The sequence below is a fragment of the Prionailurus viverrinus genome, chromosome D2 (assembly GCF_022837055.1).
Source record: "Prionailurus viverrinus isolate Anna chromosome D2, UM_Priviv_1.0, whole genome shotgun sequence".
NCBI classification, from domain to species: Eukaryota; Metazoa; Chordata; class Mammalia; order Carnivora; family Felidae; genus Prionailurus; species Prionailurus viverrinus.
Genome location: NC_062571.1, coordinates 86,662,047 through 86,680,602, shown reverse-complemented (window position 1 = coordinate 86,680,602; position 18,556 = coordinate 86,662,047). Strand labels below are relative to the sequence as shown.

Genomic DNA, 18,556 nt, shown 5'->3' with positions numbered 1-18,556 from the left:
AAAATGAGCAAGAAAATGACACCCCCGGGGCGCCTGGGTGGCGCAGTCGGTTAAGCGTCCGACTTCAGCCAGGTCACGATCTCGCGGCCCGTGAGTTCAAGCCCCGCGTCAGGCTCTGGGCTGATGGCTCAGAGCCTGGAGCCTGCTTCTGATTCTGTGTTTCCCTCTCTCTCTGCCCCTCCCCCGTTCATGCTCTGTCTCTCTCTGTCCCAAAAATAAATAAACGTTGAAAAAAAAAAATAAGAAAATGACACCCGGAAGCACACCCGAAGGAGTTACAAGAGGCATTGCGCAGATCTCCCGCCTGTCACTCTCATCGAACTTGAAAATCGAAGGTGAACTGTAAGGAGACCCCCAGCATCCGGGAAGTGAAAACACTACCCAAGAATAAATGAATAAAGCAGGAATCAGTTCTACAAAAATAAACGCTTTATGCGGTGACCACATACGATGTGTGCGCATGAGAAGTGGTAGGTGTGACGGCCGTGCCGCTAGGAGAGCCCAGCATCAGTTCGCCTTCGGTCAAGGCAGCAGGAAGGGAGACAGAAATAGGGAAAATGTGAGGAAGCAAATGATAAAAATAAAGGCATACGTTTGTAGTTTTAAAAACAAATAAATTGATTTTAAAAAGCACGCCCCACCCATGGTCAGAAAAAAAAACCAGATTAGGTGGAAACATTTCTGCTCAATACCGGTAGTTTTTTAAATAATTAGATGAACTGTTTTCTGGGACGCAATGAGCTATTCAACTCGGGCCAGGGTGGGGTAGCCTGGGTCACAGCCCCCAGGACAGGTGCTCAAACACTCGCCCTCACGGCTCCCTGCACCTGTCTCTCTCTGCAGCCTGGCACTCCCAGGTGTGACCTGTAAAGTCTCCCGGACTCCAGCCAGGGTCTTCTCATACAGAGTTTGTTTCAGAATGTAGAAAATGGTAAGATGCTGACAGATTATGAAGTCGGCCATCCATTTCACCAATGTTTTTCAAAAATAGGAAAAAAAAAAAGAGAGAAGGGAATAAATTGGAAAGGTGGCTGTAAAATCCTAAAAGCATTATTGAAAATGTAACAATATAGTAACAATAACATCTGCCAGGATTCAGTGGAACACATTTCATGGTTGTGGAAATTGTATAGTAATCGGGGTTGGCAACAACGTCATGTCTGTAGGTTTAATGAGAAAAAAATATTCTTTAACTGCATTTCAGGAAGATGTATTGTTTGATAGAACTCAACAACCGTTTAAAAAGTGAGAACACTAAAAACTGAAGTGTAATTTCTCAACACGATATGTGGTATTTATCTAAAAACTGCCATATCGCACGGCAAACATCACCGTTATTCCCATGGTAATCGATCCCTGTTTATCTTTTGACTATTTGCTGGAAGTCCCAGCCAATGCAATAAGAAATGAAACACAAATACGAAATACCGCTCGAAGTTTATACGCTTTAATATTTTGAAAACTCACGACGTTCAGCTTAAAAACTGAGAACTAGAAAGGCAGTTCAGCAAGACAGATGGATGAAATGCAAACACACAAAAGACAATATTTTTCCTACATATTAATAGTTGTTTAGAGGCTGCTGTGGGCAAGTGCACGTGGAAAATACATCAAGTAGCTGCACACAGCCATCGAGAGCCATCGACATGGGCAGATGACTCAGAATCCTCACCTGTGTGTGACTCTAAACAAAGAAAACTGAAAATGGCATTTTTCGCTGGAGAGACTCCTTATGTGTTTGGATGGGAAAATGGAACGTGGCCAAGTTACCAATTCTTCTCACATTAGCTTGTGGATGTAACACAATGCTAACGAAACTACTTTTTTTGGAATGTGAGAAAATCACTTTATAAGGGTTGATCATGGAATATGCACAGGAGATGGACAAATATGTATTTTTAAGAATCTGTAAGGTGGATTTCACTTCTTATTCTCAAGTTGCATCAGTTTTTAAAATGTGGTACTAACCTCCATACAGATCAATGCAATGGGTGTTAAAACAATTGTTACATAGGACGGCATTCTAATACATAATAAAAAATGAACAGACATAAGCAGATGACTTAGAGAATAATTATAAATGATCATTATGCGGTATGTGGATGACTCATAAGTAACTCAAGGAGTGCAATTTTAAACCACCAAATATAATATTCCTGTTAAATTAGCACAGACTTTCAAAACCCTTGGCTCTGTTCCGTGTTTGCAATAGTGCAATGGGACGTACACTTATTCTTAATGCTACGAAATCTAGTATGTAATGGGTCATGCAGCCTGACTTTCAGATCTTTTAAAAAAGTTAATATAATTTCACCCAGTGATTCTACTTCTTCAAGAAAGAGCAAATATATATGTAAAGCGATTCAGCGCATCATTATTTATACCACTAAGAAGAAAAATCAAATCTCAAATGTCTATGACTAGACATTTGGTCCAGTGAGTTAGGATACATCAGTATTAAAAAGTAAATGGTCTTTAACCTTGAATAAAATCCTGTTTGGGAGATTATTTAGACAAAAGGGAATGTTCTTGTTTGTTTTAATTTAAGAAGCTTAGTTTAAAAGCTTTTTAGTTTAGTTTAAAAGCTTAGTTCAGAAACGAAAAAAATTAGTTTAAAAGGTTTAAAAGCAGGTTCTGAAGTGCATGGGCAGGATAGTTCAGTTTGAGAGCACCGTTCACACACGCACACTCACTGGCACACACACTGATAAATGATGAGGAAACACTCCAAAACGGTAGTACTTATTTCTGGATGCTGGAATGGGGGGGAACCTTTGACGTCCAACTATAGAGTATCTTTTATTTTCCATTTTTAATGAGCAGCTATTACTTCATAATCAGAAAAGTGCCATAAAATACACAGGAATGCTTCTTTCTCCTTCATGGCATTGAACGTGAGAATACGAGTTGCTTCTAGGGCCTCTCAGCAGAGCCCCGCAGAAGGAAGACAGTGGAGCTGTGCCCATCTGCGCCACCGAGAAAGGGCTTGGCTGCGGCCATGCCCCATTTTCTTTCAGCCCCTGCCCTACCGGGGAAGGAGCAGGGCTCTGTCTTGCCACGCAGCCTTGGACGGGTGGAGAACCCAAGGAGATGTCTTTCATTTCCTCCTTGGATACACAGCCCTGTGGATCCCGGGGGCCAGCACAGGCGCTCCCTGGAGGTGGCGTCCCCGCGGTGTAACCTGCTGTGGGCGGCTTGATCCGTGCCCTGGCACTGGATGTCCAGGTGCCAGGGTCGGGCGAGGGGGTAGAGTAGGATGTGCACAGAGCTAATCACTGCCGGGCAGGGCTCAGCCCAGCTCAGTGGGAAGCACAGCCGTGACGTCGCAGCCCCTGTGCCAACAGGGCCCGGCGATATCTGCGGCGAGAGGAAAGGCACGTAGATCTTCCAGGACCCCCAACTTTACTTGGAGGGTGGGGGGGACACGCCGCCTCTCTGTGACTGAGAAGCGGGCATTTTAGTAGGCGATGCAGATGTGTTTGACCCTCCAGAAAACAGGAAGCCCTCAAGGGACTCTGGGCTTGCGGTGGCCAGTTTAGAGTCTCTGCCCCGCACCCAGCGAGTAGGTTCATGCTTCCCTCCGGTTCCGGAGAAAACTATGTGTGGGGGGAGTGGGGGGGAGGGGAGAGCCAGGAATCCCTGTGAATTGTGCCAAAGGCAGAAAGTCAGAAAAATATTTACATTTGAAAGACATCTTCTAATAAGTGGCTTGAGAGTTTGCGTTAGAGACGAGGCATCACAGATGGCAGATGGCCTGAGTTCAGAGTGTGACCTGCCACCTGTTAGCTGCGTGGTCCTCAGTGTTCCTCATCTGTAAAGTGGGCTTCTTTCAAGACTTAGATACACTGTTACTGTGACATTAGTAATCGATGTAAGTGGTCATGTCCCCACCATCCTGGATGCTGGCGCTCTCTCAGCTGCTTGGGGGAGACATTCTTCTCCAGGCGGGGTGGGGACAGTGCCTTCTTGGAGACTGAGTCATCACTTTATATTTTCTCTGTGTCTAGACTGTACTTCAAGGCTCCATCTGTATGAACACTGTTGTGTCCCTAGAACCAGTGGTGAAGTATTCAGACATCAGCAACAATTGAGAGGTTGCCTAGATAATGAAATAATTAACCAACATAACTCGTCTCCTTCTATAGAACTAGGGGTTTGCATCCTGGGATCATTTACTCTTTGAATTTATGGGTGACATTCCCCAAAGTAATGGAACAGTTTGTCTAAAGATGAGAATTGTAAGTTACAGATTTGATCCTGAGTCATTGTATTAGTGCTGATCCCCATTCAGAAAATAACTAGGGGAGTGTCAGAATTCCATGATAACTGTGGACTTCAAGATCTAATTTAGACATGCTTATTCCCTACTTTCTTCTCAGGGGAAGTTTCAATAGGCTGGTACCTATTCTAAAGCACTATTCCCTGGGCGCCTAGGTGGCTCAGTCAGTTAAGCGTCCTGCTTCAGCTCAGGTCATGATCTCTCGGTTCGTGGGTTCGAGTCCCGCGTCGGGCTCTGTGCTGACAGCTCAGAGCCTGGAGCTGCTTCAGATTCTGCCCCTCCACCGGGTGCACTCTGTCTCTATCTCTCAAAAACGAATAAACATTAAAAAATTTTTAAAAATAAAAAATAAATTAAAAAAAAGCACTATTCCCCTTGGGAAATGTAACGTGAACCTTATATAGAATTTTTAGTTTTCTGGTAGTCATATTTTAAAAAGCATAATGAAAGAGGTGAAATTAATTTTAGCAATTAATTTTATTTAGCTCAACATATCCAGAACATTGTCATTTCAACACGTCATCAGTACAAAAATATTAATGATGTATTTACCTTTTTTTTTTTTTTATATTGTCTTTGAAGTCGAGTGTGTTTTACACGCACAGCATACCTCAGTGCAGACCAGCCGAAGCTTGATTGCCTCATGTGGCTAATGTCCCTGTGTGGGACAGGGCAGCACAGGAAGATAATAACCAAGTGTATCTGTGGAGACCTTAGAGATCTATTTGTCAGGATATTTTATAGAATGCCTGCTCAATAAGGTGTTGAGACAGCATTTCAAGGAAATTTACTCAATGCCCATTCTGCAAACAACTTGAATTTAAATGTGACCTTTCCATGTCTATGATCTTCTAAAAACAGTTAAGGCACCAATTTTATCCCACATCTAGAATATTTAGAAGGTAATAAGCGTGTGTGGTGTTTATATGCACAAATGGATTGCCTTTCATTTTAACATATTTCATTTTTGCCCACTTAAGAATTATCCACATTTGTTAGGTATGGAAAAATGTAGAAACTACCAAAATGCAGAAGGAAGGAAAAAAAGTCACCCAAGTCTCCAGGGAATGTTTCTGAGCAATGCTGCTGCTGTGTGGCTGCACTGCCAGATGTGATGCGATATTATAGCCACAGTTTTGCATTCGACTCTGACTTAATATTTTAATATGTATTTCTCCGTGATGAAATAATTTAGTAAATTAGTAAATGTTACCTTTAATTTTTTTTTCAAAATCCAGCTGATGAAGCAGAGTTTACTTGCCATAAATGCACCAGAAGAAACTATTTTCACATTTTCACTGTGCATATGTATTTTGTAGGCATTTAGCATAAACTTTCCCTAATTCCCCAGTCTTCTTAAAGACTTCTCCAGCCAAATTGTCACAGTCTTTGCCTTGCTTTATAGGACACGAGACTGCTTTGCAAGAACCACATCTTGCTCTGCAAGATGATTAGGAAAAGGATTTGTTTCTTCCTTTCCATTCTCATGCTTTTCAATTCTACTTTCAGAATTTTTATTTTTACCTTTGCTGTCCAGGACTGTCAGTGCAATAACTAATCTAGTCGTGATTGTAGGTGCTCTGTGCAGTTCCCATTTTGAAGGGATGCTTTTAATCCTTCCCATTAACAATGATGCATGTTGTAGATTTTATTAATTACCCTTTATTGAGCTTAGGAAAGTTCCTTCTGTTCCTCATTTGCTGGTGGTAACTGCTTGTTATCATGATTTAGAAGTAAATTTTTGTCAATTTTTTTTCTCTTTCTATTAACATAAGCACATTTTTCTTCTTTTAATTTGTTATTGTAGTACATGCTATTAAAAAGATTTATAATGTTGGGGCGCCTGGGTGGCTCAGTTGGTTAAGCGTCTGATTCTCCATTTCGGCTCAGGTCATGATCTCACAGTTTGTGGCATCGATCCTGACGTCTGGCTCTGTGTGGAGCCTGCTTGGGATTCTCTCTTGCCCCTCTGTCTACCCCTCCCCTGCTGCACTCTTTCTCTCTCAATCAATCAGTCAATCAATCAAGTTTAAAAAAAGATTTCTAATGTTAAATCACTTGCATTCTTGGGTAAATCCAAGTTCCTTTTTACAAATTGCCATTTTTACATAGAGCGCTGCATTATTGTTATTCTTTTGTTTAGGGTGGTTGATCTGTCCTCCTGCACCTTCGTTTTTTTCTTACTCACCTGGTTTTAGTGTGGAAGTTGTATCGCTTGCATAGCATACATTGAGAAGAGGACCCTCTTTTTTAATTCTCTGGAAGTGTTTCACACTAGAAAGGGATGCTTCAAAAAAAAAAAAACACAACAACTTGTAGGACTTTTCTGTCAAAATATAAAGTCCTGGTTTTTCCTTTGTGGAAAGATTTTAAACTCCTGATTTAATGTATTTAATTGTCTTAAGACTCTTCATGCTTTCTATTTTTTATTCTTGCCAGGGTCGGCAAGTTATATGTATATTTTCTAGAATTCATACTTGAACTTAAATTTTCAAACCGTTTTGGTATACGGTTATTTATGATATTTACTTTTTGTTTTAATATACTATATTAATAGTTATCTCCTTTTAAACATATAATATTGCTTATTTACAAACCTCTTTATATATTTTTTTAATGTTTATTTATTTATTTTTGAGCGAGAGAGGGAGGGAGGGGCAGAGACAGAGGGAGACAGAGAACCCCACGCAGGCTCCTTATTGTCACCACAGAGCCCAATGCAGGGCTCAGATTCACAAACCGTGAGACTATGACCTGAGCCGAAATCAAGAGTCGGATGTTTAATGGACTGAGACACCCAGGCGCTCATACTAACCTCTTTACTTAAAAAAGTTTACTTGCTCAACTTCACTAGAGATTTGTCCATTTTGTTAGAGCTTCAAAGAAATAACATTTGCGCTTTAAAGATATTTTCTATAGATATTTTTCAATCTTATTTATTTCTGCCCTTCGTTCTAGTTTCCTCCATTTTCTTTGGATTTACTCAGATTTTTCTTTTCTTAACTCCTTAAGTTGTATATTTGCACAATAATTATGTCTTCTTTTCTAATAAAAGATTTAAAACTACCCCTTTCTCTCCACATATCATTTTCGGTGCTTTCCGTAAATCTGTAAATGTCTATTTGTCACTCAGTTTTATAGATTTTACATTTTTATTGCAATTTTATGTCTCGTGGATTTTTAGGATATACCTGTTTAATTAATTGTACAATTTGTAAGATTTACAATTTTCTTTTTGTTATTCATTTATAATTTAAATAAGTTGTGGTCAGACAGGTGGCTTATTTAACAACAGTTCTTTTGAAATTTGCTGAGATTTGCTTTATGGTCTGATACATTATTCGTTTTCATAAATGTCCCATTCATCATGGTCGATAAGATTGGGCATCTGTTAATGCTGGACAGATACAAACAAAGAAGATTAAGAGGTCTGCCTCCATAGGTCTTACATTCTAGCTTATTATTTTGTTAACATTTTAGTGTATCACGTTCATGAATAGATTAAAATACTCCTGGTGGAAAGTTTTCAGATAGGCACACCCAGTCTCTCTGGTGCGACACCCAAGGCTACTTTCACTGGTTTCTATAATGAGGAATCGGTTCTCTTCTGCTTACTAGGTATTACCAACACTATAAATGAAAACAAACGACATAAAACGGCACTAGATCTCCTAAAAAGCGATGCCTATTTCTAAGATGCCCTGCAGTCATGGTCATAGTTTTCGTAATTAAATTTGCTGAATTCATGTAAATGTGATTTCAGTTAGAATTCTGAGAAAATTGAAAGCTTAACACCTCAGTATCTGGCTCCTACGTGTGTTCCAGGAGAGGGGGATGGGATCAGTTCTTTCCAAGCAGCTTTGCAGAAACATGGGTTTTCAGCGGTACTGGGCGATATTTACTTTTAGATACTGAAGGAAGGTGGTAAGAAGTGGAGGACCAGGTGTTTCTGACCATGACGTTTATGCAAATTTTGTTTCCTTTTTAAGGAAGAGAAGACAAAATCACTAATAGGAATTCAGGATAGAGGCTTGGGAGAGTTTGTGTGCATGAACGCTCTGGAGGTTAAGCCTCATGAATGTCAAGTCAGATCTGCCTTTGGAAAGAATAAATATCTGAGTGTTTCCCAATGACCAACCCTTGTATTTCTTCTTGGGATAATGACCTGGTGGTCCCGAGTTTTACCTGTAACTTCCTTGTTCCTCCTTACATCAGTATGAATGCCTCTCATATAAACAATACATTAGTCACTCTTTTAAGGAAAATAAGTATTCACTTCAGGTAGTGTTATCTTCAATACAGAGGATTTTTTTAATTGGAAATGAACCTGGAATCTCTTCGGATCTAATTAGCCTATTTGCATTCATTCTCCAGGAAAGAGAGACAAGTCTGCCTCAACGTTTCATTATGCAGGGTGGGGGATGCACGGTGTCCTTTAGGCGTGTGTTCGCGAGACCTCGTACATAATGGACACTCAGAAAACATCTGCTGATTCATTAAAAGGAAGACCGAGTGTGGTTTGGACTATGCAGAGAATGGAGTGTTACAGTTTGCAAGGGAAGGAAGCAGGTTAGTGACTGTTGGCGGTAGATGATTGCCGTTGAGATCACAAGAAAGAGGCACAGAGACACTGATTCAGGCTTGACGAAGAGGGAAACGGTTCCTGCCGAGGACCACACGTTTTATGAATGAAACGTTGTGACTGAGTCTAAAGGTCTAGAGAGGAGAGGAAGGGCGGGGTCACGGGGTTGGCTTGGATTCCACGGTTATGTCGGAGGAAGGAAAAGACAGGGCCCAGGACAGCCTGCCACCGTCCGCCTCTGGCTGCAGAGTCTCTGGTGGCGAGGCCCACCGCTGCCCACCCTGAGCTTGTCACAAGGGCTTCTCCACGGCCCTCGGGTGAAGGTGCCGCTGACTCCACACACCGCAGCCACAGAGGGGACGGGGGTGTGTGCACAGGTGTCTTCCTGTGCAGGTGCAGATGCCGTGCACAGCTTAATATTGAGGGATGCAGGCTCGGTCTGCTGGGCCCCGCCACATGGGGAGAAGCTTCCCCCAAGTGGACTCCCGGTGGGAATCTCCAGTGGGCTTAGGGTGCACGCCTGAGGGTGTGGCTTCACCACTATGTTGGAAGGCAGAAGGGGAGGTTGAACGTGGGCTGAGACAAGTTTGCCTTGGGTGTTATGGCCACTGGGGACCTGCTAAAGCTCTGAACTCACTCATCCACCTTCCATTCCTTTGGATCATTTTGAGGACTCAGTACGTTGAGGTGGGTCTGTTGAAGGACACTGGGTGGCCTGTGTTCCTTCTGGGTCCATCTTGATCTCCCATCTCCTTTGTTGGGAATTTTCATGGACTCCAGACTGATGTGACCATGGTCTTCTCTGCTTCGGGTGCTGTCACATGCGTGGCACACATCTGTCATTTCTTCCAGGGCTTGTGCGCTTTGCTCTTGCCAATGATGGTACTGAGTTTCTTTGGCCCCTCCTGGGAGTGCTTTGGTCATAAGAAGTCAAGGCATACCGCGATGCCTGGGATTTACACATAGGAATGGTGGTTATGACAATACAGTGCACCAAGCATCTTGTGTTCCTGCTTACCTGCCTGCCTCTGCCTTCCTTTTGTCCCCCCTCCCTCCCTCGGACCCGTTGTGAAGGCAGCACATGTTTGCAACACCTGAAACTTGCAAGGACGATGACCCGTTTTTACTTGAGCATGAACTGTGTGCAGTTCATACCGCTTTATAAGGGGAACTGGTCACCGGCTCCTCACACAGGCTCTGTGGACGCCAGTGTCTGGGGACACTTGGTGCTGCCGTGAGGCCAGACCAGGTTCTGGAAGGGCATTATTAAACCAGCCGGCCAAGGTCTCCTGGCCGTTATGCTTTGAGGCTGCAAGAGAGACAGGCTTTCAGGGGATGAACTCATAAGTGCGTGCGCAGCTGACAATGTCTGGTATGTGGGGGGGTGGGTGGGAAGTGTGCGGGGACTAGAGGGGGTGGGTCATCATGAAGGGGGACATGGGAAACCATCGGGGTGACCAGGCAGAGCTCCTGTGGCAGGACAGAGCCTGAGCCTTCAGGGACCTGACGGCCTCTCTCGGGGCAGCCTGGAGGCAGGAGGGTGGTCAGCTGTGAGTGTTGAAAGACCCCAGGGGCTCAGGTGTGGAGATAATTTGGGGGTGGGGGTGGGACGCCCTGCCTGCACTGCACAGATGTGACCCTGCGGAGGTGTGTGTTACAGACAGGTGACCCATGCAGGCTCTGGGAGCTCAGATCCTTCCCAAGACCACAGGCTTGGAGTTGTGGGGTCAGGGTCCCCAGTCGAAGCCCTTGGGGCCCTGTGGGGCGGGGTGCAGCCAGTGGCCACTGCACGTGGCCTCCTGAGCAGCCTGGTTCTCTCGGCTTCTCTCCGGGAGCGTCTGTGAAGCTTTCTAGCTTTTTCTTCAGCCTGAGCCTTGGCAAGTGAGCAAAGCCCCCATCCACATGCGGAATGAAACCCAAAGCACATGGTGGTCCCCCCTCACCCCCTGTCACTCCTCCCCACCTCCCAGGAAGCCCCTGCCCCTTTGGCTTCCTCCACTTTTCAAGCACCTGCCTCATGGCCTTTGCAACTGCTGTTCCCTCCTCCTGGATCGCCTTTCCTCCAGAAATCCTTGTAGCTCACCGCCTGCTGCTTCCTTAAGATCTGCTGAGATGTGACCTCTGGGACCAGCCTCCTTGCCCGGCCCTTTTACGGAAGAGTGCCCAGGCCTCTGTGTCCTTTCCTCACATCCTTGCCCAGCCCAGCCAGCGCCTGACTTTGCACCATAAACCCTGCCCTTGGCTGTTAGCCACTGCTCCCCGGATGAGGCAGGCCATCCCTGAGGTGCTCCGTATGGTCCGCTAAGGCAGTGCATGAACACGGCCACAGGGAACACCAACCTTCGTGGCAAGAAGCAGAGAGCGGCCCTTGTGTCACTGGCGCCTGGCCCAGCCACCACCTCACCTCCTGCAGGAGGTGCTTGCCGCCCATCCCTGTAGCTGCAGTGGCTCCGTGACAGGGGCTGTTGTTGGGGCTCTGGGGCGGGCACACACCTGCCACCGAGGGTCCTCGTGATTCAGGGGCCGGGGTTCAAAAGTGGACTAAAACCTCCTCCGTATCTTTCACAATCTCTGTAATGAGCCTGCTGATTTCAAGTCCCTTTCGTCCTTGGCGGTCAGCGTGTGGGCTGCAGGAGCGGAAGTTCTGAGAATGGCCCCGCGAATCCTCCTGTTCCCTGCAGTCTCGGTGTGAGCAGCACTGTGATTACCCTTATTTCTACCTGCGCCTGGATTCTGAAAACTCAGACTCTCGTCTCACTTGGGGTATCAATTCTTCAAGGACAGACGTGGTTGTACCGTATTTTGCCATAACGGAAACATGAATTCCGTACGGCATCTTTCAGCAGCGGCAGCATATGATGAGAATGTTTTTCTGAAAGTTTCTGTCTTAAAATGTTCATTCTCAGGTACCGTGTGTCATCGGGGATGTGTACGGAACCCTGCTCCAGAGGCTGTGTTTAGGGACGGCACTTGGGTCGCGAGGAAGAAAGTAGTCAGTGTGGACACGGTCACCCTGGCGTGATCTGTGAATGCCCCACCTACCTTCCTGAGCCGTCTTGCAAGTGAACAGCCGCATGCATCTACCTGGGGAAGTTCAGGGGACAGAACCACCGTGGCAGGTGGTGAGGGGAAAGGCATATTTGGTGTCTCCATTATGAGGCGTTCAATCATCTTAATTTCATAATGAAGATAGACGCAGCAAAGCAGGAAGGTTCCTAAAACTCGTCAGCTGGTTGATGGCATCGCTGTCTAAATGTGTCTCTGAAGAGAGAGACACAGGCTGAGAATAATTTCCTGTGCTTTATGACTGCCAGGGGATATTATGAGTCAGGTAAGAGGTGAGTGTAAATCATGTGTGCGCTGAGCATAGTGAAGTGGGTTGAAACAGCTGCCTGATGATAAACAGCATAGTTTTGCTTAACGCATTAAAGAACCCTTCACACAACTTTTGTTGTCGTGCAAACAAATAAGATTTTGTCCGCTTCAAGGTCAGCAAAACCTCAGGCTTCCTTTCGGGAATGTAAATACATTTATTTTTAGGCGAAAGGTTAATCTTTCACCAAAGCCACTGCATTCCACAGGAAAACGCACTGCCTTTAGGGACAGCGTGCACCGTTGGCCCCCCAAAGGCGGGCTCCTCTCAGCAGTAGACTCACAAGTCCGTATGGACCCATGAAACCCGCTAAGCCACTTATGGAGTGAGTCCTTCAGGAGACAAATGCTGTCTCGGAGCCGCTTGATTGGCATGCATCCATTAAGCACCTACTGCGTGCACAGTACCTGGGCATGTCTTACAGGTACAGCCCCACCCCCAAGGAATTTGTGTGTGTGGTAGGGGTGCCTGGGTCCTGGGTGTTCTGATGGCAAGTGAGTCCAGAGCAGGCCAGGCGCTCTGCCGAGCCAGCCCTTGGGTTCAGCTTGGCCGGCCATCATCACCTCCTTCCTGTGATGGCACTGGGGTTCCAGAGAGCGGCTGCCGTGGGAGGTGCTGGCCCAGAGCGGAGGCCTGGGCTCAACGGCGTTCAGTAGAAGCTACCATTAGACGGTCCGTTGTTTCTTAAGCAAATTGCCACCCTGATCTCTCTTCTCCTTTCCTTCCCTGACTCAGTTTATTACCACAATCAGGACATTTAGATTACCCAGTATTAGTGGCAATTTGTTCTTTGGGGTAGTATAATTAATCTCTGGTTTTAATAAAATGAATTTTCACGTTATTGTGTACCAAGTTACATGACATCATAAAAATAAAACAAGTTAGTATTTCTAAATTGATGCACAAAGCGAAGTGAATTTGCCACCCTGTTAGCATTAAATAGCTCATCTGTCCTTGTCTTGTACCGTCTGCAGCACCCAGGCTAGGAGACCTAATTCCATGCTCCTGCTCCCGGGGGGTTAACTCCGTGATTAGGAATTCGGGCTTCTGTCCACTGGGGGATGGGGTGCTCATTCATATGGATGTGCTGGGATCCAGTGAACGTTCTGAACAACCATCGTCAGGTGTCCCTGGTAGAGACACACGTGTCAAAGGCACACCTTCTGCCCTTTAGCTCCTTGGGAGGAGACCCAGAGGGTCCCCGTGGCTGTGAGAAGGAGACGAATTCATCTGGGCTGGTGGCCCCTTCAGTGCCAGGATCCAAGATCCATGGACAACTTTCATCATACGATCAGGGGGTGTGGGGCTCAGAGCACCACTGTGGATTTTCAAGTTCTGCACCCACAGCTGTGGGCTTGACTCCGAGATCCTGAGTCTGCCCAGCTTCACCCAAGATAACAAGGCAGAATGTTGGGGGGGAGACTGGAGATGTCGATGGGGTCTCTATAGGTCCACATTCACCATAGCACCCGAGTGTCGATACAAGGAGACAAAATGCCACCCAGCTCTGACTCCGCTCCTCAGGAAAAGCTGGCTTATCATGTGGATGCACATGGCCCATCATCATCCTGCTAAGAGGATGTCCTCACTCCCGGGCGCTGAGTGTCCAGGCTCTCAGGGGCCAGGAAGGGCGATGGCAGCTGGAGCCTCGAGGCCGAGCCCTGCGTCCTTCCCCTCTGCCCGCCGCAGTCCCCGGACTTGCCTCTGTGAGCACCATGCACATGCGCCAGGAGCCTGAAGTCACCGCTCTCATCGAACAGTCGTTTTTGCAGAAATAATTACCAGTTGGTAGATATATCGCCTGAAGGATTTCCACCGGAGCTGAAATCATTTGCTAAATAGACATAATAAACTAATGATTGTTTATTTTTTGGAATGTGTGGCTCAGCACAGAGAAGGCAGCAGCTGGCATTTGTCAGGCAAGGTTTCCTCCTCCGAGGACTTGCCAGCCGCCCATTGTTTACTCTGCACCCTCTGTGTTCTGGACACCTAGGGGCCCTCGCCTCTGTGGGCGCTCTCACAGACACACGACGTGTGCACTGCCTGCCTCCTGTTCCGAGAAGACACAGAAGCTAACCGGTTAGCCTTTATCTACTCCGCAACCCACCGGCGGTTCAAACCCCAACTTCGTGTTTGGTGACTCTGTGACGCGTCCCTCTGCAGGGTGGCTGGAGGCCCAGAGCAGGGGTGCGTCCCCTCCAGCACCGCCTGCCCCTGCTTCGGTCTGCAGGATGCAGCTGAGGCCCTGTGGGCCAAGAGCACGCCTGGAGCAGAGGTAAGACCCGGGGACCAGGACAGACAGCGCCATCTGAACCGAGTGCGTACCTAGAACGTGTACCTGCACTGGGAGGTTCTAGACTCCTTGACCACGTCAGGCTCCCACGTCCCGGCTCCCACGGCCACCAACCTTTCTCGTTTCCTTGTCCAGTCCTGAGAAAAGCAAAACGCAGCTGCTGGCTGACTTCCGGTTTGGGAGGAAGCTTCTGGAAGGGTGTCCACAGCCAGTCTGCCTGTGAGCACAGCTGATGACGAGGGCCCGCCTGCCCTCCAGGGTCCCGAGGCCGGTGTTGGGTTAAGTAAGCCAGCGCGTCAGCCATGACCAAGGGCTCCCTGTGCGTGTGGCCCCCGGTGGGCTCCGGCCAGCAAAGGAGGAAGGCGTCCAGCCGCTGCTGTCCACCACGTGTCTCAGACTGCCCATGGCCAGCCAGGTGGGGCCCCGGCGCCAGCCCCGCAGGGGGATTCGGGTCAGACACACCCGCTCTGGGGTTCAGGTGCCCTTGTGAAGTTCCTTCAGCCTCGCCCACCCCACTGTCTCTGGCCACAAACAAAGACAGGAGAATTTCTCATGCGGTACCAGAGGGACTACGGGGAATAAAACATGCAAACAGAGCTCTTTTGCAAGTTGGGAGTCAGAGAAGGAGGTAGACAGTGGGAACAGTGATGAAACAGCAGCCTGGGGCCGAGGGCCTGGCCCCCGGAGCTCCCCCAGCGGCGGGCCTGCACTCGCCTCAGCCCGTCCTCAAGCAGAGCTCACGGTTAATTACGGTTCTGCTTAAAACGTTGATTTTTTTATAAGTAATCCTTATGGGATAGCTTTCCTGGCTTATCTTTTAGCTGGCTTAGCAGTTTTCTTTTGGCTGGACTTCTTATCTCACTGTTTATTTACTCAACTAAGAGATTCTCTGCAGTCCTTTGGGGAAAGCAAGTTATGATAATTATTATCAGTCGACACAATTTATCCAGTGCCTGCTCATCTTCCAAGACGTGGCTCAAGGGGCCTTCCTCGGGGGAGCAGCCGGCGTCCCGGGGCTCTCACTGGCTCCGCGCACCTGCCGGCCGGTGTCCATGGGCAGGAGGCACCTGCGGGCGCTTATCTGTTTGCATCCGGTCGTCTTCCCAGCCGCAAGCTGGGCGCAGTCTGGCAGGTAGAGATGCTTGGTAAATGCCCGGCCGAGGGGTGCGGGAAACGAAACCGAGAGGAAAAACACAAAGCGGCCAACTGCCTCCCGAAGCTGGGCTCGCGGGATTTTGTTACCGCGCGCTCACCTGTAACCGTTCTCCAGCACCCGCCCGCCTGGGCTCCTGCACGCGAGTCTCCACACACGCGCAGGCGCACACACGCTCCTCCACACAGGCGCATGCGCGGCCCGCTCGCGCGGGCTCCTCCACACACGTGCAGGCGCACACACGCTCCTTCACACACGCGCATGCGCGGCCCGCCGGCGCGGGCTCCTCCGCACACGCGCATGCGTGCCGGGGCTCACGCGCGCTCCCGGCGTGCTGGAGGCGGGCTGCGCGTTCTGCTCCGTCACACCGGCCACCTGGTTCGTGTGTCACACGGTGAGTTCGCACGTTACTCCGCCGCCTGGAGCCTGGCCAAACCCTTGCCGCGGGAAGACCAGGCCTCCTCTCCGTCCCACCCACCAATTATGACCATCATTTTGCCGATGTTGGTTATTAACGTCCTGACTTCACTGAGATTAATCAGTCGATTTTGTGACCTGGAGAGGGCTGCGTTTTCATATGTAACCAAGTGAATTCAAAGCAGGTTAAGAAATATCTTTCCAAGCTGTTTTTGTGTTTTGAAGAGGCAGCTCAGGTTAACTTCCCAGGGTTCCTTTGTGATGGACTCATTTTTTTAGTTTTATGGAGAAGTAATTGACATACTGCATAGGCTTAAGGCGCACAGCACGTTGGCGTGATTTACATCTGTTGTAAAATGGTCGCCACCATAGCCTCCGCTAACACCCACCTGCTCATATAGAGACAACACAAAGGAAAGAAAGAAAACGTTTTTTTTTTCCATATGATGAGAACTCAGGATTTACTCTTTTAACCACATTCCTATAAATCGTGCATCGGTGTCAGCCACGGTCGCCACGCTGTCCGTGAGGTCGCCAGCACGTGTTTATAGTATAACTGGAACTTTTACATTTTGACACCTCCGTCCACTTCCCCCTCCCCCACCCCCTGCCTCTTTAGCCACAGGACTGATCTCTTTCTAGGAGTTTGGTTTTTTGTTTTTATTTTTGTAGTTCTTAAGATTCCACATATAGGTGAAATCGTGTGGCACGTGTCTTTCTCTGAACGATCTCACTTAGAATAATGCCGTCAGAGTCTATCCATGTTGTCACAAATGATAACATTTCCTCATTTTTTATGACTAACAGTCTATTATGTACGATTTTTTTCATCCATTCATCCATCGACGGACACTTGGATAGCCTCCGTGTCTTAGCTGTTGTGAGTCGGGGTTTGAGTGCACGTAGATCCGTGAGTTAGCGTTTTCGCTACCTTTGGGGATAATTCCCCGAAGTGGGCTTGCTGGATCTCGGGGTAGTTCTATGTTTAAGTTTTTGGTGGGCCTTCCACACTGTTTTCCTCGGTGGCCGCACCAGCTTACATGCCCACCAGCAGCGCAGGAAGGCTCCCTTTTCTCCACATCCTCGCCGGCACCTGCCATCTTATCTGGGGTTGATGGCCGTTCTAACAGGCGCTGGCGATGCCTCATTGTGGTTCAGGTTTGCATTTCCCTGGTGATGAGTGGTGTGGGGCACCTCACTACATACCTGTTGGCCTTTCATGTATCTTCTTTGGAGAAATTTCCATCGGGATCCTTTGCCATTTTTAAATTGCATCATTTGGGATTTTTATTCGTTTGCCGTTGAGCGGTAGGAGCTATATTTCTTTTGATATATATTTTGGATATAAGCCCCTTATCAGATATACGGTTTGCAAATGACTGTTTTTCCCATTCTGCAGGTTGTCTTTTCACCTTGTTGATGATTTGTCTTGCTGTTTGACATGGTCCCGCTTGCTGGTTTTGTTCACATTGATTGACCTTTAGGTACGATTGCCAAAACATATCTGCTTTCTTCTAGGTTCATATGGTTTCAGGCCTTATGTTTCTGTCTTTAATCCACTTGGAGTTAATTTCTGTGAGTCGTGTAAGATATGGGTCCAGTTCCGGGGCGCCTGGGTGGCTCAGTTGGTTAAGTTCAGGTCGTGATCTCGTGGTTTGTGGGTTCAAGCCCCGCGTCGGGCTCTGTGCTGACAGCTTGGAGCCTGGAGCTGCTTCAGATTCTGTGTCTCCCTCTCTCTCTCTGCCCCTCCCCCCATTGAACTCTCTCTCTCTCTCTCTCTCTCTCTCTCTCAAAAATAAATATACATTAAAAACAATTTTGAGGTGCCTGGGTGGCTCAGTCAGTTGAGCGTCTGATGTCGGCTCAGGTCATGATCTCGCAGTTTGCGGGTTCGAGCCCCGCGTGGGGCTCTGTGCTGACAGCTCAGAGCCTGGAACCTACTTCGGGTTCTGTGTCTCCCTCTCTCTGTCCCTTCCCCGCTCACTGTCTGTCTCTTTCTCTCTCAAAAATAAATAAACATCAAAAAAATTTTTTAAAGATAGGGGTCCAGGTTCATTTCTCCAGTTATTCCAGCACCGCTTACTAAAGAGACCGTCTTTTCTCCACTGAGTGTTCTTGGCTCCCTTGTGAAATGTTAGTCGACCATTTATGTTTGGGTTTGTTTCTGGGCTCTTGGTTCTGTTCCATTGGCCGATTTGTCTGCTTTTATGCCAGTACCATACTGTTTTTGTGAGTAGCGCTTCATAGTATAGCTTGAAATCAGGAAGCGACGTATTATTCCTGACAACAAAATCACACGATAATATAAACGTCCCCACACTTTCATCTACAAAACGCTCTTGCATTTAGCCTCTGCTTCTTTGAGAACGTCAGCAGTTGCTTTGCCATTTATTGCTAAGAGGTCATCCTCATTGTAAAGAACAGGTTGAGTTTATTAGACAGATTCGCCAGGCAACACG

The 18,556-nt window shown here is 47.3% G+C and overlaps 1 protein-coding gene across 1 annotated transcript in view; it reads left to right on the top strand.

Annotated features, from left to right (window-relative positions):
* The window catches only part of TCERG1L (transcription elongation regulator 1 like), a 193,003-nt gene that overhangs the window by 18,875 nt on the left and 155,572 nt on the right, over nt 1–18,556 (top strand). The window lies entirely within an intron of this gene.